This window comes from Triticum aestivum, chromosome 4B (genome assembly GCF_018294505.1).
Source record: "Triticum aestivum cultivar Chinese Spring chromosome 4B, IWGSC CS RefSeq v2.1, whole genome shotgun sequence".
Taxonomy (NCBI): domain Eukaryota; kingdom Viridiplantae; phylum Streptophyta; class Magnoliopsida; order Poales; family Poaceae; genus Triticum; species Triticum aestivum.
In genome coordinates this window covers 428,281,283-428,307,126 of record NC_057804.1, presented here as the reverse complement: position 1 = coordinate 428,307,126, position 25,844 = coordinate 428,281,283, and the positions used below count along the sequence as shown (strand labels likewise).

The 25,844-nt window shown below is 50.2% G+C and overlaps 2 long non-coding RNA genes and 1 pseudogene across 2 annotated transcripts; 2 read left to right on the top strand and 1 right to left on the bottom strand.

Annotated features, from left to right (window-relative positions):
• Nucleotides 1-1,948: 1,948 nt before the first annotated feature.
• On the top strand, nucleotides 1,949-2,770 carry LOC123094938 (uncharacterized). The gene is made up of 3 exons (XR_006446048.1): nucleotides 1,949-2,047; nucleotides 2,564-2,678; nucleotides 2,754-2,770. It is a non-coding gene; the product is annotated as an uncharacterized lncRNA (long non-coding RNA).
• A 12,709-nt stretch (nucleotides 2,771-15,479) lies between these two features.
• On the bottom strand, nucleotides 15,480-16,978 carry LOC123092533 (protein TIC 55, chloroplastic-like; annotated as a pseudogene).
• A 2,432-nt stretch (nucleotides 16,979-19,410) lies between these two features.
• On the top strand, nucleotides 19,411-23,473 carry LOC123092534 (uncharacterized). The gene is made up of 4 exons (XR_006444715.1): nucleotides 19,411-19,863; nucleotides 20,018-20,223; nucleotides 20,786-20,990; nucleotides 21,590-23,473. It is a non-coding gene; the product is annotated as an uncharacterized lncRNA (long non-coding RNA).
• Nucleotides 23,474-25,844: the final 2,371 nt, after the last annotated feature.

Here is a 25,844-nt window from a genome sequence, read left to right as displayed (position 1 = left end):
ACGCGTGAAGAAAGCGTCGGCGACGGCGAAGGCGAAAGGGAGGACCACCAGTCGCGGCGGGTCTTCGTCTAGATCTCGTCTGCCGAACGGCTGGGTCCAAGGAGATTGGATCTGGTCGACCATCACGGAGAAGGATCTCCTCGACATGGCCAACGATGGTCTGATCCCCCACGGAGCAGCAAGGCTCCCGTGGAACGAGTGGCAGCCCCAGCCGGAAGAGGGTGAGTGCGTGCTTCTGGCTACCCACATCGACCGCGGATTTTCTTTGCCACCGAGTGTTTTCTTTCGTGGTTTCTTGAACTTCTTTGGAGCGCAACTCCACCACTTCACCCTGAATTCTATCGCCTACCTTGCTGCATTTGTGTCCATGTGTGAGAACTTTCTGGGTTGCCGACCGCACTGGGGTCGTTTCAAGCACATATTCACGTGTCGCTCTCAGACCGTGAAGAAGGTGAGTCCAGATGACGACAAAACCAAAGTTGTCCAGATGTGTGGAGGTCTGGGGATCCAGATGAGGAACAAGAGCACCTTCCCAGCCATGACGTTTCCCGAATCGGTCAGAGGCTGGCAGTCGACCTGGTTCTACTGCCAGAATGAGTCGACGCCGGGGCAGTCGAGTGGACTCCCTCAGTTTACCATGGACCGAGTCAACAAACCCTCCTCTCTGAAGGTGATTCCGGAGGAGAAAGCCGACGTGAAGATGCTGATGGAGCGCGTAGTCCAGTTGGTTCGGGAGGGAGTGACGGGTATGGATCTCCTGGAGGTTTTTCTTAGGAGGCGTATCCAGCCTCTTCAGTTCCGGAGTCATTGCATGTGGTTGTACCGTGGGACTGAAGATGAGACTCGGATCAATCCAGAAGCAGTCGACGATGCCACGCTGGAAAGGTGGATGGCCGCGGTCACTGGGAACAAGGATAACCCTCGTGGAGCCAGGAGGATCCCTCCACTCGACCATCGCAGCATTCCAGACAAGGTATGCCCACTCTACCTCCAATTGTATTCTTGCCATATTTATTTCCGTTTCCTCCGCAAATTGGTCGATTAATCTTTGTCTTGATGTCCAACAGGCCCTTACCGAACTATACTCAATGCCTAATGGAGCACAAACTCCGACTGAAGAGGGAGAAGCGAGCGGGGGCGAGAGCCAGGAGGAGTGGGACTCGGATGCTGCTGAAGAAGAAGATGATGATGATGACGATGAGGAGGAAGAAGAAGAGAAGGAGGAGGAGGTCGCACCACCGCGCTTGGAAAGGTGTTCGAAGCTTGCCCATGACCCTGCGACTGAACGTGGTAAGGGGGTTGCGACTGTCGCGCAGTCGACCAAGCGCCCTCGGACCACTTCTCCGGTGCCGACTGAAAAGGCACCGAAGCAGTCCAGGGTGGCATCGTCAAAGCCGACCAAGGTCCTGCCGAAGATGAAGGTGTCCATCCCCACCATATCAGGGTAAACATGCTGCTTGAGTCTTCTTGTTTTGTGCGAGCTTTATCTTTAGTTGACACTTGAGTTAGCCGACTGATTTTTTTGGAATTGCAGTGCTGCTACTTCCGATACCTCAGCCAGGGCTGATGATCATGAGATGGAGGATGCCGCAACTTCAAAACCTGGTACCATTCTCTTAATTCCATTTTTAGTCGATTGACTCTTCATCTCTAATTCTGATTCTTTTTTGTAGCTTCATCCAATGTCGTTATCACCCTTCCTGACGACGACGACAACGAGGAACCGCTGAAGCACAGGAGGAGCAGGAAAGCGTCTGCCGGCAGGGCGGCCCAGGGTGTAACGGTACCCGAGACTCTGATCGCGGGGGAGGAGGACACCACTCGGCACACTGTGTCCTTCGCGGTGCCACTGACGAGTGCTCTCCCTGCTTCGTCGAGTGTCGCACAGCCTTCTCTCTTCACGATGCACCACGTCCCAGAGGACCAAGCCAGTGCTGCAAAGGAAGTGATACGCCAGGCGGGGATCATGATGGAGCAGGTGAAGGCCATCCGGGAGGCAAGCCAGGCAGCCTACGACGCCAGTTCTGCTCTTCAAAGCAATGTTCAGGTCAGTCGAGTCGTCTGTTCTGTTAGGATATGCTATCAAAAAGCTTTTCTTTCCGGAATCCATAGCAATCACCCACTGGGTGTGTCGATTGAGACTCCGGTTTAGCGGGGGCACGCTGAGTGCACCCGCTGGGTGTAGTCCCCAAGGCTATGGTTGACTGCTGGCAGTATAGAAGTTAAGTTTTTCCATCAGTCGACTAGGTCGAATGGATTTCTGAAACCGATGGGGGCACGCTGAGTGCACCCACTGGGTGTAGTCCCCGAGACTGTAGTCGACTGCTTGCCGTCGATTATAGTCTGAAGAATGCGTCTTGTTTGCCTCTTTTTTTTGTGGGTCGACTGGTCGACTCTATCTTTAATAGAACTAGTGGGGGCACGCTGAGTGCATCCACTGGGTGTAGTCCCCGAGACTACGGTCGAATGTTTGTATTCGGCTGTAGTCTTAGAAATGCATGATTTTCTCTTATCCACTCGGAAGTGAATTATCCTTGACATTTTGTCGATTGGTTCTTCGCAGAAATCCTGCGACCTTGCGGCTCGTTATACCGAGCTGGAGAACAAGCACATCCAGCTCGAGCTGGATCTGAAGCTGGTCCAGGAAAATCTGACGAAGGCGAAGGAGGAGACCAAAGGTATGTTCGGTGAGACCTCGGCGACTGTTTTTGTCCTTCATCTATTTCAAAATCTGACCTTCACCTGCTTTACAGGCAAGGTGAAGGAGGCCCAGAAGAAGAAAGATCTTGAACTGGCTGAGAAGACCAAACTTGCCGACGAGAAGTTAGCTTCGGTCACCAAGCTCGAAGAAGAAAATACTAATCTGAAAGCTGCTCTTGAGATTGCCAACAAGGAGGTTAGTCGACTGAAAAACGACAAAGCTGCTCTGAATGACAAGGCCAGTCAATTGGTTGGGAAGAAGAGAGATCTGGAGGCTTTTCTGAGTGGACTTGCCAAGAAGTTGTTCCTCATGCTCGAAGGTAATCCTTTGCGTCAAACAACCATTTTTATAGTGATCTTTCCATTCGACCGTCGCCTTGACTCAGTAATTGTACTTGCAGAGTTCTGCCAAAACTTTGAAGAGGAAACTAGTCGACTGGAACCAAATCTGGACCCCGTCAACTCTCTAGTGAACGATGAAGTTGCCATGAACGTGTTCCGACTCGAGTCCCGCATTGCTGCTGTTGTTGACTATCTTGCAAGGCTGAAAGTCGCCACTTCCCGCATCGACAGCATGCTTTGGCCCAGGGAGACACTCCAGAACGATCTCGAGTCTCTGATGGCTCGACTGAACACAGTTCCTGGTCGAGTGCAGGAGTGGAAAAAGTCCTCTGCGAGGTGTGGCGCAGATGTTGCTCTGTGTCTGGCTCGAGTCCACTGCAAGGACGCGCGAGAAGATAAGTTGGCGGCTCTTCGGGTGGCCAACACCAAGAAGCACGACTTCAGGTCCTTCATGGAGACCTTCATTGCTGCTGCCACTCGGATCGCGGACGGAATTGACCTTGACGAGTTTGTTGCACCTTCCAGCCCTCCACAGGAGGGATAAAAAACTTCTTTTAGCTCGACACTTTAAATTTGCCTCGGTATGCCGAGTGATTTTGTAACCGATAAACTTTAACAGGCTTATTGCCTGAGCACCTTCGGCTCCCTTAGTGATTTTGAACTTGGATTCGACATTTGAATACACTTGTTTTTGGCTTGAAATGTCTTTTGCAGGTTTTAAAGCAAGGTGCCTACTGCAATCGACTTTCTCTTTAATTCACTTAGGCGAGCACTGGTCTGCAGCTAAGCCCCCGAGTGAGAGGTTTGCTCTTCACTCGGTAGGATTTTTATACCTTAGGCGAGCACTGGGCTCAGCTAAGCCCCCGAGTGAGAGGTTTGCTCTTCTCTCAGTAGGATTTTTATTTCTTAGGCGAGCGCTGGGCTGCAGCTAAGCCCCCGAGTGAGAGGTCTGCTCTTCACTCAGCAGGGGTTTTATACCTTAGGCGAGCACTAGGCTGCAGCTAAGCCTCCGAGTGAGAGGTTTGCTCTTCACTCGGTAGGATTTTTATACCTTAGGTGAGCACTGAGCTGCAGCTAAGCCCCCGAGTGAGAGGTTTTCTTTTCACTCGGTAGGATTTTTACATTGTACTTGTGGCGTAGCTCGGAGGAGAGGGACGCAGTCGACCTGCACCTCGTCCTCCTTGCGAGCGCACGTTGTATTTGTGGCGTAGCTCGCATGAGAGGGTCGCAGTCGACCTGCACCTCGTCCTCCTTATGACCGCACATTGTACTTGTGGCGTAGCTCGGAGGAGAGGGTCGCAGTCGACCTGCACCTCATCCTCCTTACGACCGCACATTGTACTTATGGCGTAGCTCAGAGGAGAGGGTCGCAGTCGACCTGCACTTCGTCCTCCTTGCGAGCGCACGTTGTACTTGTACTTAGGCAAGTACTTGGACTGCAGCTAAGCCTCCGAGTGGAAGTCTGGCTCACCACTCGGTAGGATTTTATTTAAACTTAGGCGAGTACTTGGACTGCAGCTAAGCCCCCGAGTGGGAGTCTGGCTCGCCACTCGGCAGGATTTTATTAAACTTAGGCGAGTACTTGGACTGTAGCTAAGCCTCCGAGTGGGAGTCTGGCTCACCACTCGGTAGGATTTTATTTAAACTTAGGCGAAATGGATTCGCAGCTAAGCCTTCCGAGTGGGAGTCTGGCTCATCACTCGACAAGGATTTTTTACAAACTTAGGCGAAACGGATTCGCAGCTAAGTCACCCACTGAGGGGAAGATTTTATTGGACAAATAAAAAGTGACAAAAATTATGGAGAAATTATGACACTATTATTTTGTAATCCATGAACTACAGAAGTATTTTATTACAACTCGTCTGAGTGAAAACTTTAAGTGTAAAATGGGCGGAGTAGCTCCGCGTTCCAAGCCCGGGGCTCATCGATATTGTGCTTGACGTTGTAGATGCGGTATGCTCCGTTGTGGAGAACTTTAGTGACGATGAAGGGTACTTCCCAAGAAGGAGCAAGCTTGTGTTGTTTCTGTTGATCCACTCGAAGAACTAAATCTCCTTCCTGGAAGGCTCGACTCTTCACATTTCTGGCGTGGAAGCGACGCAAGTCTTGTTGGTAGATGGTCGATCGGATCAAGGCCATCTCCATTTCCTCCTCTAAAAGGTCGACTGCGTCCTGCCGCGCTTGTTCAGCTTCTGCTTCGTTGTAGAGTTCAACCCGAGGAGCATTGTGGAGAAGATCACTCGGCAAAACTGCTTCAGCTCCATAGACCAAGAAGAATGGAGTTCTCCCGGTCGACCGATTAGGCGTGGTCCGCAGTCCCCAAAGCACCGAGGGAAGTTCGTCGACCCATGCTCCAGCCGCATGTTTGAGATCACGCATCAGTCGGGGTTTCAACCCTTTGAGGATCAGGCCATTGGCTCGCTCTGCTTGTCCATTCGACTACGGATGGGCGACTGAAGCGTAGTCGACTCGTGTGCCTTGAGAGTTGCAGAAATCCCTGAATTCCTCTGAGTCAAAGTTCGACCCGTTATCTGTAATGATGCTGTGCGGGACTCCATATCTGAATATCAGTTCCCTGATGAAGCTAACAGCAGTACCGGCGTCAAGGTTCTTGATGGGTTTTGCCTCGATCCACTTGGTGAACTTGTCGACTGCCACCAATACATGCGTGAAACCGCTTCGACCTGTTCTCAAGGAGCCGACCATATCCAACCCCCATACTGCGAAGGGCCAGACGAGTGGAATGGTCTTCAGAGCTAACGCAGGCTTGTGTGACATATTTGAGTAGAATTGACATCCTTCGCACTTGTCCACTATTTCCTTTGCCATCTCATTCGCCTTTGGCCAGTAAAATCCGGCTCGGTATGCTTTGGCCACGATGGTCCGAGAGGACGCATGATGACTACAGGTCCCCGAGTGGATATCATCAAGGATGATTCAACCTTCTTCTGGCGTTATGCACTTCTGACCAACTCCAGTCGCGCTCTCTCTGTACAACTGTCCTTTGATTACGGTAAAGGCTTTGGATCGACGAACGATCTGTCGAGCCTCTTCCTTATCCTCCGGGAGCTCTTTTCTCAGGATATACGCGATATATGGAACTGTCCAGTCAGGAATGACCACTAAGACCTCCATGACCAAGTCGACCACTGCTGGGACCTCAACCTCAGTCGGATCTGTGGCACTCTTGGGCTGTGGAGCTTCTTCAGTGAAAGGATCTTCTTTGATTGATGGAGTATGGATATGCTCCAAGAACACACCACTCGGAATGGCTTCTCTCTTGGAACCTATTTTTGCTAGATCATCAGCCGCTTGATTTTTCAGTCGGGGTATGTGATGGAGCTCTAACCCCTCAAACTTCTTTTCCAGCTTCCTCACTGCATTGCAGTATCCAGTCATGGCTGGGCTTCTCACGTCCCACTCCTTCATCACTTGGTTGACCACTAAATCTGAGTCGCCATAAACCATAAGGCGACGGACGCCGAGTGAAATGGCCATGCGCAACCCATACAGAAGGGCCTTGTACTCTGCCTCATTGTTGGAGGAATCAAAGTGAATCTGGAGCACATATCTGAGCTTATCTCCTCTGGGGGAAACCAAAACCACCCCAGCACCAGAACCATTCAGCATCTTAGAGCCATCAAAGAACATGGTCCAATGCTCCGAGTGGACTTCAGACGGCTGTTGTTGTTCAATCCACTCAGCGAGGAAATCTGCTATTGCCTGGGACTTAATGGCTTTCTTTGCCTCAAACTTGATATCAAGGGGAAGAAGTTCAATCGCCCATTTCGCCACTCGACCAGTTGCATCTCTGTTGTGAAGAATCTCTGAAAGCGGAGCGTCGCTGACGACTGTGATGGAATGATCAGAGAAATAGTGAGCAACCTTCTTCGTGGTCATGTATATCCCATACACAAGCTTCTGATAATGAGGGTATCTCTGCTTGGATGGAGTTAAAACTTCAGACAGATAGTACACTGGGCGCTGAACTTTGAAGGCTTTCCCTTCTTCTTCCCGCTCGACCGTAAGTACTGTACTGACGACTTGTCCTGTGGCTGCGATATAGAGCAACAGAGGCTCTTTACTGATTGGAGCAGCAAGCACCGGCTGGGTGGAGAGTAGAACTTTTAGCTCGGCAAATGCTGCATCAGCTTCTGGAGTCCACTCGAACTTGTCTGCCTTCTTCATCAGTCGGTAAAGAGGCAATGCCTTTTCACCGAGTCGTGAGATGAATCGACTTAATGCGGCCAAGCATCCAGTAAGCTTCTGGACATCGTGCACTCGCACAGGGCGTTTCATTCGGAGAATAGTGCCGATCTTTCTGGATTAGCGTCGATCCCTCGTTCGGAAACGAGAAAACCGAGTAACTTGCCACCAGGAACTCCGAATGTGCACTTTGATGGATTGAGCTTGATATCATACCTTCTGAGGTTGGCAAATGTTTCGGCGAGGTCAGTGAGCAGGTCGGAACCTTTTCGTGACTTGACCACGATATCATCCATATACGCTTCCACATTCCGACTGATTTGAGTGAGCAAACACTTCTGAATCATTCGCATAAATGTGGCTCCGGCATTCTTGAGGCCGAATGGCATGGTGATATAGCAGAAGCACCCGAATGGAGTGATGAAAGCTGTTTTTATCTCATCGGGTCCGTACAGACGGATCTGATGGTACCCGGAATAGGCGTCTAGAAAAGACAATCTCTCGCATCCCGCGGTCGAGTCAACAATTTGATCAATGCGAGGGAGAGGAAAATGATCTTTCGGGCAGGCCCGATTGATGTGCTTGAAATCAATGCACATTCGGAGTGAGTTGTCCTTCTTAGGAACCATGACGACATTAGCGAGCCACTCGGAGTGGTATATCTCTCGGATAAATCCTGCCACCAATAGTCGAGCCACTTCCTCACCAATAGCCTTTCTCTTCTGGACGGCGGACCGCCGAAGATGCTCTTTAACTGGTTTTGCTGATGAGTCAACTCTAAGACGATGCTCAGCCAGTCCCCTGGGAACACCTGGCATGTCAGCTGGCTTCCATGCAAAAATGTCCCAGTTCTCACGGAGGAACTGGCTGAGCGCTTCTTCCTATTTTGGGTCGAGTGTTGTGGAGATGTGGGTCGGGGCTGCATTGGGGTCGGTCGGGTGAATGTGGACAGGCTTCGTCTCGCCGGATGACTGAAACGCAGATTCGGTGGCGGGCTTCTTGGATCGCAACAAATCACTCGGATCTGCGTTTTGCTTATATTCTTCAAACTCGACCGCTGTCACCTGGGAATCGGCAATCTTTGAGCCCTTCTGAAAACACTCTTCTGCCTTTTTCCGATCACCGGTGACAGTGATCACTCCTTTGGGGCCGGGCATCTTCAGTTTGAGGTACACGTAACATGGTCGAGCCATGAACCGTGCGTAAGCTGGTCTCCCCAAAATGGCGTGGTACGCGCTCTGAAAATCCACGACCTCAAACGTCAACTTCTCCTTGCGAAAATGTTTTGAATCACCAAATACCACGTCCAAAGCTATTTGGCCGAGTGACTCGGCTTTCTTTCCTGGTATAACTCCATGAAAGCTCATGTTACTGGTGCTCAGTCGGGACATCGGAATGCCCATTCCTTTCAGTGTGTCTGCATATAACAAGTTCAGCCCACTACCGCCGTCCATCAGCACTTTCGTCAGTCGAGTGCCTTTGACGACTGGGTCGACCACCAAGGCTTGCCTCCCAGGGGTGGCAATATGAGTCGGGTGATCAGACTGGTCGAATGTGATGGGTGTTTGGGACCATCTCAGATAACTTGGTTTCGCTGGGGCAACCATGTTCACCTCACGGTTAATGACCTTCAGTCGGCTCTTGCTTTCCACATCTGCGAAGATCATCAGAGTGGAGTTGACATGCGGATATCCTCCCTCACTGTCCTCCTTGTCTTCGGCCTTGTCTGACTCCTTTTCCTTGTCCTTGGACTTTTTTCCTTGGAACTGCTGGATCAGGAGTCGACACTGGCGAGTGGTATGCTTCGGGTAAATGATGTTGCCCTCTTCATCTTTCTTCGTGTGGATGTGACACGGCATATCCATCACGTCGTTTCCCTTCTTTATCCTTCACCTTCTTAGGGTTCCAGGATCCTTTAGGTTTCCCTTTGAACTTTCCCTGAGTTACGGCCAGAGCCTCTCCAGGAGCTGCTGGTTCGGCTTTCCACATCTGTTTCTGACTGGTATTTCCCTTCTCCGACTGACTCGGCTTGTACTTGCCGCTTCGGAGTCGGTCTTCCTCTTCGCCGTTGGCGTACTTGGTAGCAATCTCCATCATCCGACTCAGGGTCATGTCTCCGGTTCGACCAAACTTCAAACTCAATTCTCTGTTCTTGACACCATCCTTGAAGGCGCAGACTGCCTGATGGTCAGACACGTTCTCCACGGTATGATGCAAAGTGATCCATCTCTGAATATACTCTCTGAGAGTCTCATTCGTCTTTTGCACACAGACTTGCAGCTCTGTCAATCCAGCTGGTCGCTTGCAAGTTCCTTTAAATGTTCTGACGAACACTCGGGACAAGTCTTCCCAAGTGTAAATGCTGCTAGGAGGTAACTGATTCAACCACGCTCTGGCAGAACCTTCCAACATGAGGGGCAAATGCTTCATGGCCACCTCGTCATTCCCACCACCAATCTGAACTGCCACTCGGTAGTCCTCAAGCCAGGTTTCAGGCTTAGACTCACCAGTGAACTTGCTTACTCCGGTTGCCAACCTGAAGTTGGGGGGAATCACCGTGGCTCTGATAGCCCTGCTGAAACATTCTGGACCAGAAACATGCACTCGACTGCTTGTGGGTGCATCTCTGTCGGGGCCGCCCCGATGGGCTCTGTTTCGGTCGACCAAGCCTTGCACGATGATGGATCGTGCGTCGAAGCCTGGTTCCCGGGGGTCGACTGGAGCTCTTCACCCCACACTGAGTTGACGCCTATCGTCCTGCTGCCGAGGAGCGTAAGACCCACCTCTCGGAGGAGGAGTGGGTACTCGGCGCCTATCATCACGATCGTGTCGGTCACCGTACTGGTCTCGCCGATTCTCGCGTCCTTCACGCCGCAGAGGCGATCTAGGGCTGTGAGCCGACTGAACCGTATTCGCAGCGACGGATCGACTGTGAATTCTGTTGCGCGACTGTGACACGGCTGAATTCTGATCTCCTGCTGCTCGGAGCAAATCTCTGATCTGCATCAAGCCTCTGCCAGCTTCCGACTGAGAGGGCTGGATGGATTCTGCTATACGGGTTGCAGCTGCTAAATTCTGAATCGGGGTTTGATATACCTGAGTCGGCGGGAAGAGCTGACATCGATTGGCGTCGGGTGCTCGTTGCCGTGCGCGCTCGTCGAGTGCTCGCTGAAGATTTTCCAGGCGAGCGCGTTCAGCCAAGTTGGCCAAACGTGCCTCCTCCAAGGCGCGAGCCTCGGGGGTTTCTCCCGCGATGGGAGTATGCAGGGCATCCATGTTCCTGTGGCGAAGCTCTTCTCTTTGCAAAGAATTGAGTGGCTCAGGTTGGTACTCTTCGTGGCCTTGTGCGGGGTCGCCTCCACCGTCTACTCCGCCTTCGTGGGCGAAGCCAGGAGGACTGCGAGGTCCGTTGACCATCAAGATTTCCGCCGCCGGATCACTGCTATCGCACTCGGATGCAGTCTCTACGGAGCCAGTCGACAGATCGAACAGGCCGTAGAGGGATTCGTCGGGCTCGATAGCCGCAACTTGAGCGGTGGCCGTCTGGCGAGCCACCGCGTGCCTTACCCACCGCTGGAGCCTCGACCGACCAGAGCGCTTGCGCTGGTGGGAGACCAAGAGGGTGACCGATAGGGGAGTCGACCGATAAGGGGTCGACGGTTGTCGCAGCAGAACGCCGCGGACACATGCGCGAAAATGCGTCACACCGCGGACGGGGAGCGCATCAACGTCGAGTGGAGCCTCTTGGAGCCAAGCGGAGTCATCGGCGATGAAGGTGAGGGCGCCAAGACGGATCTCACGGCCCTCAACCAAAACTCCAGCAGCAACCATGATGAAAGTACTCGGAAGAATTGCAACTCCTCCAAAAAATCGCTAAGACACCTGCCCCACGGTGGGCGCCAACTGTCGTGGTTCTAAGTCTGACAGTAGAGTGGGGGTAGGTATAGAGAGGCAAGGTCCTAGCTATGGAACAGTTGTAAACACAGGAGATGTACGAGTTCAGGCCCTTCTCGGAGGAAGTAATAGCCCTACGTCTCGGAGCCCGGAGGCGGTCGAGTGGATCATGCGTATAAGGATTACAGGGGTGCTAACCCCCTATACTGAGGTGGGGGGTGGCTTATATAGTGCCTGCCAGCCCCCTCCGGCCCTTAGTAATGCATGGTTTAAAGTACATTAAGTCTAGGGCGTTACTGGTAACGCCCCACATAAAGTGTCTTAACTACAATAAAGTCTACTAATTACAGACCGTTGCAGTACAGAGTGCTTCTTGACCTTCTGGTGGTCGAGTGAGTCTTCATGGTCGAGTCCTTCAAGTACGTCGAGTGGAGTCCTCGCAGGTCGACTGGAAGGCGATCTCTTCTAAGGGTGTCCTTGGGTAGGGTATTTAGATCAGGTCTATGACCCTATCCTAGGTACATGACTCCAACATTGACAAATCACTTGTAGTTTATCTTGAGGTATGTCTAGATGCAAAATTTACCTTGGTTGCTTTAAAACTGTTCATATTTCTAGGTATGACAATTCAAAAGAGTTTGCATAGCAAGCATCCGGCTACTATGTTAATCATGGTGTATTGTATTTCTATCAATAGCCGATGCTTAGTCTCGTCAACATAGGTAAGGCTGAACCGAAGTCCACCGCTTCGGCCACTAATGAAACTTTTATGCAGGAGAAGTCAGGATTGAAGGAAGTTCATTCATAGTTATCTGCAAAATCCAAGCGAAAAGGTGAACAATATGGTTCGGAGGATGGTTTTGATCTATGGAACCTCATCACCGGATTGTTGTTGAAGTTGGGAAAGTTTCACTCAAACTTGCATCGAAATATTCACACGAGCAATGGCCGATATAAACTTATCGTCCTAAGAATATGCCAAAATGGCCGATGGAGTGTTGACATCGTCCTTAGAGCAAGCTATGTGCAAGTTATTTTTCGGCACACAGGCTTTGCCGAAAAACAGGGGGGCATGTGTTGACACCAGATGTTGGCACAGTCAAGAACTTATTTAAAATGGCCTCAAATGGAGAAGTGTTATACATGAAAAAGTTTCGTATTGTCGGTACGAACATCTTTGAAGTTTGGGCCATCGCCATCTGATCTCATCTCGAAGGCCGAAGTTGTGTTCGAAATACTGAGATTTTGTATTCAGAACACTATTCGGCACATTACGCCCCCAAGACTGCCTCGTATGGAAAAATGATCTACATGGATTGTCTTCGTCTCGTCGAAACGATCAATTTTGATATACAAATAGTTCCAATCCGAGTTCGTATGCAAAAGTTAGAGCCATCCTAATACAACACTATCACGAGCCAAAAGTGGCGTGCCCCACCAGACACCCTGTCTGATGGGTAGCGCGAATAACAGACTGTGTTACACGAGCGATTTGACCCTCAAGATGAACTCTAATCAAAAAACATACAACATAAAAGTTGTTCGTCTCGTCGAAACGGTCAAGATTGCTTTTGGGCTCGTTTCCATCCGAGGTTCTTTACCACCTCAAAAGTTACCCGCAAGATGCAGCCAGTTTAAACCGAACAGTTTTGAAAAGTTCGGACAAAACCAATCCGAATTTGGCTAGGGTTTTGGACGTGAATCCAAGCCTTTTCCTTGCACGGGAAGTCCAGCCACCTCTTATATACCTAAGGGGTGACGGCCGATTGAACAACACACAATCAAACAATCAATCTACCGTTTTTATCTTTTATCTTTTCTCCTTAACCCTAGTTCTTCTTCCTCGTTCTTCGTTCTTCGTTCGTTCTTCTTCATTGCAGGGCGGCGAACCTCGAGGCCCTAGGGGCGATCAGGTCGACCTAGGGCAGCCCATAGCCGCCGCGCGCCCAGACGGGGTCCCTCCCGGGCGTGTGGGGTTTCAGGTCCCAAAAGCGCCGGCTTGCTGTTTTGCGTATCACGCTGGAAGTCGGCCTCCCGCGGTGTGAGTTGCGGAGCATCTCCCTCGGCCCCGCGGGTACACATCGACGTGTTCGTGTGACCAGCGTCAACACACCTCTTGGAGTTGGAGGCGTTGGACCGAGGCTACGGTCACGCGCGAGGCAAGGGAGCGGTGGCTATGGCGCCTCCATGGCAAGCAGCAGGGGGGTGAAGGGGATGCGCGAGGTGGCGTTAGGGGACAACAGAAGATGAGGAAGCGGCGGACGACAGCGGCGATGGGGGCTGCTGCGAGCAACGGCGCCACCAGCCACCCATCGGGAAGAAAGGCTCCACCAACACAGCACGGGGACGCCGCCCCGGCTCGGCTCCCCATGTGTGTGCCGAAGAGCAGACCGCCGCCGCCCCGGCCGATGCTCTGCCAGAACCTCCCGCGCGGGGAGGAGGGAGGGGGCGGGGCGGAATCCCGACGGCGGTGTGTGGGCTCAGGCGGCAGCGGCGGTGCATCCCAGTGAGAGCTCGGTGTCTGGATGGGGGCGAGGTTGGGATGTTTCTTCGAGAGCCTCGGAGAAGAGAAAAGAAAAGAAAACGGAGGAGAGATTAAGGCTGCGAGCGAGCGCCAGCGAGGCGGCTGGTTTCTTCTATCCAGCCAACGTGTTAGTTGGCTAGCGTGGCTGTTTTCTGATTTTTTTTGAGGGAACTGTTTTCTGTTTTTAATTAAAGTGCATTCTGGGTCCTTACAGCATACGTGGATGGATAAGAATTGGGCAATGTTGGACGAATATATATACACACATAGGTTAGAGCATACACAGGGAAAACATATATGCTTGCACGTTCAATAAAAGTAAATACAAAATAAATTGTCTTGATGCGTTGTTAATCTCGGTGCATACGAGCGCATAACAAATCGTCGGCGCCAAAACACGGACATTTACGTGTAAGGATAATAGAGTCTTTAGTTGATCTCAACAAAGTTATTGTTTCTATCAGAAAAATGATGCCATGCATGATGTTCCTAATGGTGGACACATTGGATGTGGTACGGAGCAACTTCGCAACCACCTTATACACACTTTTGCCCCAAACATTGATGTTATGGAGGAACAAGAACAATTGCATTCAGATAAAATTACTTTGAAAGTGATGCATGCACAACATATTTTTTTTCTAATGGTAGTATAATGATTAATCTATCGATGTGATTTTCTTTTTCACTAGGCATTGCCGATCTGATCTACAACGTCGTAACATTTTTTGCTTTCTAAATTGTATCCATGAAAAACATAACACTAGCAACACATGCATCACCATTAATTAAACTCACTCATGCTTATTTCTATATTTAGGACTACCATAGTACATAGATCTAATTTAAACAAAAGAATATAGTAAAATAAAATAACCTACTTTAGGGACCGACTAAGCAAAAGATTCAATTGCGATGCAGAATCCTGCGTATATCGCACCAAAACAGGAAGTTAAAACATCTATACTACAAGGATTTCACGGTTAGCACACACCACAAAAGCATGCATGCCTGGACGCCACACGAACTAAATACACCACTTTTATTGTCTGATGATAGCTCAAAATAAGCATTGCGTGCACGATATTTTAATTATCGATACGGTAATCTAAAGATAAGGTTGTTCATCGGGTGATATTTTAATTATCGATACGGTAATCTAAAGATAAGGTTGTTCATCGGGTTAGTTGACTAGGATCCACATCGAATTAGTGCCACAAAAGAATTATGTTGTTAATTGAACAATCATTTGGGTCATCATCAAACTCATTCTCTACCTAGCCAGCCTGATTAATGATAAATGGCGTTTGTTACGCAGTGAAGCACATTTGTTGAAATAGGGGATCTGGACCATTGTGTGTGTGGATGAGTGGGCATACTTATCAAGTTAGGGTCGTCTTATTTTTTTTCTCCTGTTGCAACGCACGGGCATTTGTGCTAGTCTTTCTCTAATCTAATAATAAAGCACGGATTGACTTTGTCGGGTTCACCGTCACAATACGCTTCTTCCTATGAATTTACGCTTTCAGTTTGAATTTTAAACACATATGAGAGGTGGTACTAATTTCAACCCACGCTCGTAGAGTTTCTGCCTCGCTCGGTCTTTCGCAACGCACGCACCTCACCTATATTGGGCCACGTTGTTCCACTGTTGGGCCTTTTCTTATGTGCCACTGAGTCACGCAAGAGGCTCCATCTCGAAGGTTGTGGCCAACTGAGCTGGTAAGCTTGTGCGACGAAACACGGTTTGTTATCAAAATAAATTGTCTCACCACGATTCTTTGCAATCAATCCCAGCATTGGGCAGCAATTTATATACGCCGACGGCTTTATATCATCAACAAGCAGAGGAAGGAAAGAGAACGAAGGAAATAATCACGGGGAAGAGGGAGACAGCGAATCGACTCCCCGATGGCAAACCTGGGCTCGGAAACCTAGGAAAATCGGATTAGCAAAATCGGCAGGACGGCCCTTGCTTGTCAGCCATGGCCGCCAAGACGTCCGCGGCGGCCGGCACCGCAGCGAGCACGACGAAGGCCTTCTTCAGGGCGGTGTACCTATTGACACTGTCCCTGCACCCCTTGCAGTGCACGACGTGCCGGAAGTACCTGCTGGTCGGGTTGGGCGCGTGCTGCGTGCCGAAGCCGCCCTAGACCGGGAACGACGCGGAGATCCCGGCGGCGGCCCCTGCCGGCGCCTGCTCCACGACGGCCGGCACGGGCGGCGGCGAGATGGTGTTGTGGCCGAAGTAGTAGGGCATGCCGTGGCCGGCCCTGTCCATCCACCGCCGGTACTCGGCCACCCAGGTGTCCGAGGAGCGGAGGTTGAGGTAGAGCTCCTTGGTGGGCACCTTCTCCAGGAGCAGCACCTCGTTCTGCGACGACAGGAACCCCATGTCCTGCTCGAACACCTTGCACGCGTTCTGCTGGAAGTACCAGCTCGGCAGCACCCTCAGCAGCGGCGACCTCGCTGTGGACCCGAACCGGACGAGCAGCATCGACTTCCCCTGCCCTGCCGACCGGCACAGGAACTGCGCCGAGAAGCACTGCTTCCTGCCGTCCTTGTCCACGAACTCGAGCGTGTTGGTGAGCACGCAGGGCGCCTCGAAGCGGAGCAGGTTGCGGAGGTGTGGCGCGCGCTCGCGCCACCAGTGGCCGGCGAAGCCCCGGGCGGTGCGCTCGGCGACCTCGAAGGCCAGCGGCTGCGCGTCCTCCCGCTTGGCCGTCCAGTCGGTGCGGTCGTGCGAGATGGGCACGTGCGCCGGGTCCATGAGGTTCTCCAGCAGGATGGAGTGGTCGTAGGGGAGCTCGTGCACCGTAGACAGGTCCGTGAACCCCGCCCGCGCGTACGGCTCGAACCACGGCAGCTTCTTCGCGTCCGGCGGGCTCGCCGGCGACATCCACACCCACACCATCCCCTGCGAGTCCCGCACCTCATAGTTGCGCGCGCACGCTTTCCGCGGGATCTTGGCCCCCTCAGGCAGCTGCATGCGCATCGATCAAACGTGAGTGTTCTCATGCGTTTGCACTGACCCAAGAATGAACTTGATTCGAACCTGTGGGATCTTGACGCACTTGCACTGGCCGTCGAACTGCCAGCCATGGTAGAGGCACTCCAGCTTGCCATCGACGAGCTGCCCTTCTGAGATCTCCGTAGCCGCTGAGCGGGCCCGATGGAGCGAAGCCCCAAGCCAGCGGATCTTCTCGAAGCTCCAAGAGATCAAAGGAAGCAAATGTGACGCACCGGTGAAGCACCGTATTCAAAGACACCACCTCCATCCTGACCACCGCCTTGACCAGAGGGAGGGGGAAAAACACTGTCTACACGTGCGAGGAAGGGGAGAAGAGATGGGGCGATGCAAAATAAGAGGGTGCTTGGATAGTTTTAGTCCCATGACTAAGGGTCCGTTTGCTTCACAGGATTTCTACACATTCCGAAGGAATTGTGAGTTCCACCGTTTCTTTTTCCTTTGCCGCGTTCTTTTCAAAGGAAGCTGCTACAGTTAGATTAGAGGAAATGATCATAACAGTGTTCATTCCATAGGAATAAACACATTTGCCCTGACCACATTTTTGGGCGGAAGCCCGAGGCTGCCCTCCTGACGAGCCGAGTAAAATATACTGCCATAGGGTTGAGGTGTGAGAGAAGAATGACCATATGCGAATAAAAAAAATCGCATAGCTACTGCTGCTGCGTGATTAATACTAGTACGATCTCTAGTGGCCCATCCGATATTCCGAACGCACAGCGATTGTTTCTTTCCTCTGTTTCAATTCCTCCGTATAGCACTTACAAGGAATCCCTGTTCCTACACCTTTTTACTTTCCTATGGTTTATAATCCTTTGAAGCGAACGGGGCCTAAAAGTAGTGAGACTAAAACTTGCTAGCCTCATCCATGCTTGGATCCAAACTAAAATCAAGTTAATGAGCATTTATTATCCTCTAAACCCTCCAATCCAGAACTCGCATGTGTTAAAGGAGAGGAGTTAAATGGGGGGAGAGAGGACTATTCCATATTTTAGTAGGTTTCCACTGACTAAAAAATTTTAGCCTCAAGACATGTCCTAGCCTCTCTTTAGTCAGGGGTGCTTGGAACTTTAGCCTTTAAAAAAGACTATTTTTAGTTAAACTAAGAATAGTCCCTTGGATCCAAGCACCCTCTAAGCACAACAACCTGCTTGTATATTAGCCAGAAATACAACACCCACACACTCAGCTACTAGAAGAAACTAGAGAGGAGAGGTGTCCCGGAACATAACTGAGGACCCCCAAAAAATAAAAATAACAAAGAACCCTTTGGAGATCCCTGCCCATGAGTCTGGTTTTCAGATGACAAATATAATCACAGTTTTAAAATAAAATGATGTGTCAAAGTTCGGATGCGCTGAAATTATTAGAGCTTGGGTACCTATCTTGATCAAAAGTCAAAAACTTTCAATTAACTGAACGAATTTATGGGTCATCAATATGGTTACATGATACCTTACACACGATTTTAGTTTTCAAGTCTACACTTGAATTGAATATTTCAAGTAAGAATTGAGTATGTAGCAGTAAAAAAAATCCTATTTCGTAAAAGAAAAATCTCAAGAGTCGATTTATATTAAAACTAGAGAGCACGGCCGGCCCGACGGAGCTGAGAGCGCACGCTCTCGAAACCAGAGGGGCAAAAAATAGGAAAGTGGAAAGTTGTCCCGTAATAACAAGGAAAGTAGGGATTTGGGGAAAAAAGTGGGAAGCCAGCCGTCCCATAATAATAGTAATAAGAAAGTGTCCTAATAAGGAAGAACGGAGAGAATAAAGAAGGAAAGGAGGGATTTTGGGAACTGATAATAAAGAAGGAAAGAGAGGGATTTTTGGGATTGATAAAAAAATAGCCTGGTGATTTTTTGTCATTTGTTTTGTCCCGTAATGAGTTGATTGATCTTTAAAAGATTGTGGGAACGAAGTAAACCAGCTAGAAATCAATCAAAAGTCGTCCCCCTCAAAAAAAAATTCATCCTACGCCACTAGCTATCATCCCACGAACTTACCCCGTCCATAACTCGAGAGAAAATTATGTTAGAATTGTTTAACACCTGCAAAAAAATTACTATGTCTAAATCATAATAAAAAATTGTTTATTAATTGTTCATGCACAATAATTTTTTTGAGAATTATAATGAAAAAGATAGTAGCCGTTAATAACAGGTGCTTGATAGTTGGACACGAATGGTGCTATGCTACATAGTCCCTAAACCTAGCCAACATTGGTTCGTGAAAATGTGTGTTACCTCCGTAATGAAGCAAAAAACATTGTATACTAAAATGGACTCTACTATTTACGGCATAATGCGATATGTTTTGGGCATCCAATAAAGGCTTGAAGAGATACTCACAACTAGGTAGATATTTCTATGATTTAAATTCCACACACAGTTAGTACACTTCTAAAATACGTTCATATTTTTTCTGCAGTACATATTTTCATGGCAGCATGGAGGATTTTAAAGAGTTTGTTCATGTCATCGTGGCTGGCGGTGTGTCGTGGAATGAGAGGGGGTCTTGTGCAATTGGGTTAGGGAAGGGTGGTTTTTTTCACCCGGTGCAACGCACGGGCCCTTTTGCTGGTCGCGGCAGTTTTTCAAAAAAGCTCCTACTGTTTTCTGTATTCAACCCGCAGTCTTCGTCGTAAGTCAGCCCGAACCGGTACGGGGGAGAGAAAAATCAGCCCAGCGACCCGCACACCCTGCCTCCTCGATCCCATCTCGAGCTCCAGTCCGCCGCCACCTCCCGCGCCGCCCCGCCTCACCGCGCGCCGCACGCCGCCCGCCGCCGCACGCCGCCCGCCGCCGCCGCCCGCCGCCGCCGCCTCCTCCTCCAGCCCGCCGCCACGTCCTGCCCCGCCCCGCCTCAACATCGGCCACCCGCCTCCGACGCCCCCGCGGGCCGCACGCCCCCGACGCTGCCGTGGGCCACCTGCCCCCAACGCCGCCGCGCGCCAGCCGCCGCACTCGCTAAGGACCTAGAAGCCTGCCGCCCCGCCCGGCGCACCCACTTCACTCGAGGTTGGGCGAGCACGGAAGCAGAGTTCGCGACGGCCGATCGGAATCCATCGACCGGTTCTCTCTTTCTCTCCTCTCCCTTGGATTCCTAGATGTGGTGGATCAATCTTGGCTTCGTGGTGGCGGCGGAAGGAGCGCCGTGAGAGCAGGTGGGCTTGCTCCTGGTAATCTCAGTTTTGTTAATAGCAAGTGGGCAATTTAGTGTTCATTGGCAACAAAAAGAAGTGAATAATATTATGCCATACTTCTCCAAGATCGGAACATATACCATCTTTGCTGATCGATTTTATTACTAACTAGCAGATTCCTGCTGGTGCTTGGGACGTTTTCGGCTGGGATTGATTTACCAGCTACGTCCAAGCAGGCCACTGGATTGATTTCACAAGGCTTATTAGCTATGTCCCAATCCAAGCTAGCTGACTTACTAGCTACGTCCCAAGCAGGCCAATCCAATATGTTGATCGATTTGATTGTTCCCTCTGCAAAGTAATATATCTGGAGGTCAGGAGGTGCGTCGTTCACACTAGATCGTACCCAGAGTTCTACAATTAGGTATAATTACAACTAGGAAGCTACCCTTCCTGGATAACTATTTTAGTATCTGTTTTTATTTATACTAATATAAAGGCAGGTTACAATTGTGTGCAGGTAGAAAATTTATCATATTAGTGTCCATCTCAAGAATCACATCATGATAAGAACAAGGACTATGGATGACATGTTGATAGGAATCTGAGATGATATAAAATAGTACTCATCCAACTGCTAACTGAATATTCTGGAAATTATGTCATAGTGACACATATATTATTACTAGAGCAGTGCTGTCCTAGACTTGCATATTCAGAATTAATGCATCTCATGCAGTAGTGCCATTTTGTCGACACACCATATGATATATGAATAAAACCATAAAAGTGTATATGAAACTGTATAATCTGGCACTTGGTTTCATGCCTCCAGCAATGTGATGTCCTTTTTATGTTATCATGGCATACACAGATAATTAAATTATGATTCTTTGATAATGTCTCCATCTCTTGAGCTAAGCACATGTTGTCAACATCACAGAACGACATGGAGCTGCAGACATGCACTTGGGGCACATGTTGACTTGCAGCTGCGTCTGCAATCTCCCAAACAAATGAGTAGCACCGTGTAGTTGTGGGCTTGCAATAGGTTGGCGGGTAAATGGTCATAGAGAGAATACAACACGCATGTTGACTGCTCACTGCTGCGAGTATTCCATTCAAGTCGACAACTACATTTGAAAGAGGTGTGTTGTTTACTTGGAGAAATTTTTCAGAAAATCATTAGTTTATTTAGCATTAGTTAAATCAGTTTGTCGAGCTGAGCTTTTGATCTTGGTGGTAGTGAGAATTCTGATGGTAGAAGAATTCTGCTATTGAGATGGTTCTTCTATTTTTTTTTCTGTACTCCTACTATTCTAATGCAACATTACTTTTTAGTGCTAAAGTACTAGCTTACATCCTTCTACCTTTTTCCCTTGAAAAGCCAGGTAGAAGTTTTGTTTAAACACTTACATATAGAATACTAAGAATTTCTTTTTGTTCTTCTTGCTATTGGCTGGTAGCTTTTAGTAGCAATTTGGATAATTCTGTGCATAATATTATGTACGATTTTGGGGCAAAAAAGGTCAGGGATTCTGCTGTGGGTGGATCATGGCCTCCAGAACAATGCACACTATACAGTAGCCTAAGCAAGTTGTGGGTCGTGCCTTCATATGGTTGTTAAATTGCTGCTCTTTTTCTATATGGATTAATGCGAAGCACCTCAAATTTCTCTTTGAACAATATATGTCTCTATTTATTTGATTTGAGTTCCTCACAGTAGTTGTTTTTGATGATATTGTAGTTTTATGCCACCGTATGATCGATGAATTCAAGGTTTGAGGTCCGTCCGGGGGCTGGAGCAGAAGCTTCAGACGATGGAGTTGAGCGACCCACTCATCGATCCCAGATGTGCTCAAGTGAAGCCAGGGATCTGATCCATCCATCTCAGAGCGGATGAATCAACAGAGGATCCATCCGGTCAAACAAGTGAATTTAGGAATCAACAAAGGATCCATCCGGTCAAACAAGTGAATTTAGGCTTGATTAATTAGCAGGAGCATACAAGTGTCTTGTGCACATGTAGTTTAGGTGTGTACAGGTTTAGGTAGTCAACTGTTAAGCATGGTAGGATTCGCAAGCTGGTCAGTAGGTGGCGTCATGGTATGATCTAGCAAGACGGCGGAGGAGGTGGCCGGTGGTGACTGGGGAGGATACGAAGGGAGATGGAGAGGTTGAGGGAAATTTATGGGTCTGAACTGGAGCAGAGGGAGATATAGGATGGGTGAGAAAGATGGAAATGTTGATAGATAACACCTGTAGGAAAGAGATGTTGATAGTTTACTTTTCTTCATCTCCAACGCAACTATCAACTGATGCGTTGACTGTATCATCACAGTTCTCATGTAAGCAAACGACCTTGCTTCTTCCCAAATTAGATTTTGAAATATTTCACTTCTATTGTTTCTTTAGGCATACTGCATTTGATCATGGTTCTCATGTGATCGGCTACCTGCAGATCTACATAATAGGGCGATGATGTGCAATATAGGAGACTTGACCATCCAATGATTTTTTTGCATTTGGTTTTGCTGCATCGGTCAGTATGTGCATATCCTTGGATGTTGTATTGCTTTTCCTAACTGTGTTTTCTAGATCAGACAATGATTCACAATGTACTAGGAGGTTTGGACAGCAAGTGATTGCTGCATCACATTTTCTAGGTTGTTAACTCAAGGTAAATACGAGCACATCTTATCCTTACAACGTTTGTCATTTCTTCTCATTGTTTGAACCTATATTTGAGTATAATCAGATTGCATAGTTCTTCTCGACACCCATCATCATCATCATGGCCTAATCCTCAAGCGCCCCATTGCAGAATTTGATTAGTGTGGCCAAACAGATTGGTTGTCTTGCGATCCCTTCTAACATTTGGAGTTAAATGTTGGTTGGTTGCTTTCGACTTATCACCATTTGGACAGTTCTATCTCTTTCGCACCTCTTCCTTTGTGACAAAGGGATGAAGCTATTTGGCTTTGAAATTTGAAATAAAGGCCTGAAGTTGGCACCAACGCTCCAAGGCAAATTTGATACATCAAGATTAACCTTTACATAGCTTTTGTTACTCAAGATATATCAGAGAAGCACTTCCTTATCAATTATCAGTGCTTTATTTTTAGATATCATGGAGCATACGTAATCCTGGCATCAACTTTTGTGTAGCACTTGATATATGTTTATAATCATTTGCAAGACTGCGTTAAGAAAATGATGTGAAATATTTGGATTAGTGCATGCTGCGAGTGGGCTGGAATGACATGTTTCCTCTCTCTATATATATTGTCATAGTGGTGAACTGTTATAGGTACATGCAGATCTGACGCCATTTTTACATATTTGCATATATCAACGGTCAATACTATTTTTTCTGTTTTCCTACTGATATTTACATATTACTTTGCCTTTTAAAAGCTACAAACGCTTTTCTCTGTGCAGACCATGAAGAGATGCATCTTAGAGGACAAGCAATGCCACGTTTTCATTGTACTGAAAATACCTAGTTTCCTGGTCAATTTTGTTAGTAATCTATATGTAACTTTATTTCTTATTGATTTTCTCTGTGCAGACCATAAAGGGATGCCTCCCTGGGCAAGAATGTCATATTTTCGTTGTACTAAAAAACATAATTTCCTGGTCATTTTTGTTATTAATCTGTTATATTTATTATTATGAAGTGAAAATATTCTGAGGGTGCTTTCAGGTACATAAAGATATATAATGTGTTGGAGTAATGGGCCACGGGTAGGCTCACCTGAGTCCCAAGATTTACCAAGACTTTGGGCCAGCTCCGCCTAGCTGGGCCCCAAGCCGAAACTCCGCCCTCTGGGGCCGCTGGCTCAGTGGCCGGCTACCAGAGGGCGGGTGACCCAGGACTATGGCTCAGTGGCCGGCTCCTGGCAGCCGCCTTCTAGAGAGGGCGGCAACAAGCAGGCGGCCACCTCACAACTGCGGCATGGCCGAGCCCCCCTTTGAGAGTACAAGATAAAGCATGGCTACAGTAAGGCGCATTGCCTCCAATGCTCAGGACAGGCATGGCTACAGTGCTTCGTACAGACGGAGATCTCCGCACTACGGGGCACCGTGCCATGTCTCCCCTGACGTCGCTCCGGGCAGGCGGAGTCCTGTTCCCCACGACGGCCTGTCGGTACGGCCTGCCAGAGGCGGGCCCTATCGGGCAGAGACCTCAAGGAGGGCGGCGGAAGCTCGATCAAGCGGATTCAAGAGGAGCCGGCCTCCAGCAGGCGACCGTCCCTTATCCCAAGGCATGCACGCCAGTAAGCTGATGACACCAGGTGTGGCTACAGTGGCCTCCCGCCAGGCGGCGGGACTGTAGCCACGCAAAGGTGACCAAGCTCTCGTCACCAACGGCACGGCTACAGTAAGCAGCCACCAAACAGTCAGCGGGGCCCACCAGGCGGCGGGCCCCAGCGGCAGGCGGAGAAGCCGGAGGCTGGAGACACTGACAGCCGGGCCCAGAAGCCGGCCAGATTAACATTGTACCCCTGGGGGGTAGGCCTATATAAACCCCCCAGGCCACCCATGCAAAGGGTTCGACCCCGTTAGAACTAGCCACCCCTTAGAGCAGGAAGAGAGCTAAGCCTCGCCTCCTCCTGCCTCTAGCATATAGCTCGAGGAGCACCATTGTATCACTTGTGCCGTAGTGATCATGCGGAGACCCCGCAGAGCAGGACTAGGGGTGTTATCTCCCAGGAGAGCCCCGAACATGGGTAAAGTACGCCGGCGTTCGTGTCTACGCCTTATCCCGCTTCCAGGCACCGGCGATGTTCTACTCGCTCCCACCATGATAAGCCATCCATTGGCATATGTCACACCCAACCCCTGACATTTGGCGCCCACCATGGGGCGAGGTGCACCATCTCCCGGAGATCTGCTCTGGACGGGAACCCTGTTCCTTCCTGGCGAGCGAAGCCAGCCCAGCACGCCCGACGGCGTCAGCCTTGACGCGCTGCATGGCGCGGAGATCGCCTGCGCGGCGAGTTGCCTCGCTGACCTCGTCGACGAGATTGACCTCTCCGACGAGCTGGCCTCCGATGCGGGCACAAGCTACCCCGGGAGCCGCCTCGTCAGCCTCCTCGACCAGCTCCATGTCACCAGCGAGCCCGCTGTGGACCTGGAGTCCATCGGCTCGACCGATCCGATGATCGTCGACTCCGACACGGCGTCGCTCGATGCGTTTCCCACCAACGTGGTGGTCTATGATGAGCCGCCTCCTCGCGAGTACAGCAGCGGGAGCACCGTCACAAAGGCGCTCGTCATTAACAGCGAGGAGCACTCGGACAGGCGTGCTCAAGATCCCCTTGAGGCCACCCTGCGCGACCTCACGGCGCCCATTCCCGAGGACGCGGATGCTGAGGTGCTGGAGGCACGTCGCCTCCAGCTTATCAAGAGTGCTGGCCGCCTGGCCAGCATGCGCCGGCTGTCGGACGCCTATCGGCGCGAGATGGACCGGGCCGTAGGCGGCACACCGGCTCCTGGGGGGCCTAGCCGCCTCGGCACAGTTCGGCAGCATGGCGCGGCCGTCGCCACCATGTTCGGGGTAGAGCGCCCCGTCTACGCCACGCCTGCAGAGAACATCCGGGCCGCCCAGGCGGTAACGGATGAGCTGAACAAGTACGACGGCGACGAACTCCGCCGCATGACAAAGCGAGTCCAACAGCTCCTGGACGCGGCTGCCGCGCAGCACGAGGCCGCCTGCTGCGCTGAAGACCCAGCCGGACGAGACAACGAGCTGCCCCCACGCCGAGACCATGGGGCGACCTCCCGGACGCCGATCGGTGGCGCCCGCGGAGGAAAAGGCAATGAGCCGGCTGCTAGCCGCAGTTGGACACGCATCTCCATCGAGCGGGATGAGGAAGGCCGCCCTCGAGCAGTGGAGCGGCGAGGCGACCTGCCGCCTCCCCCGCCTCGTGGAGCGAGATACCCCACTCTGCCTCCTGTCACGCACCCGACGCTCGGCGACCGCCTTGGCCGCCGAG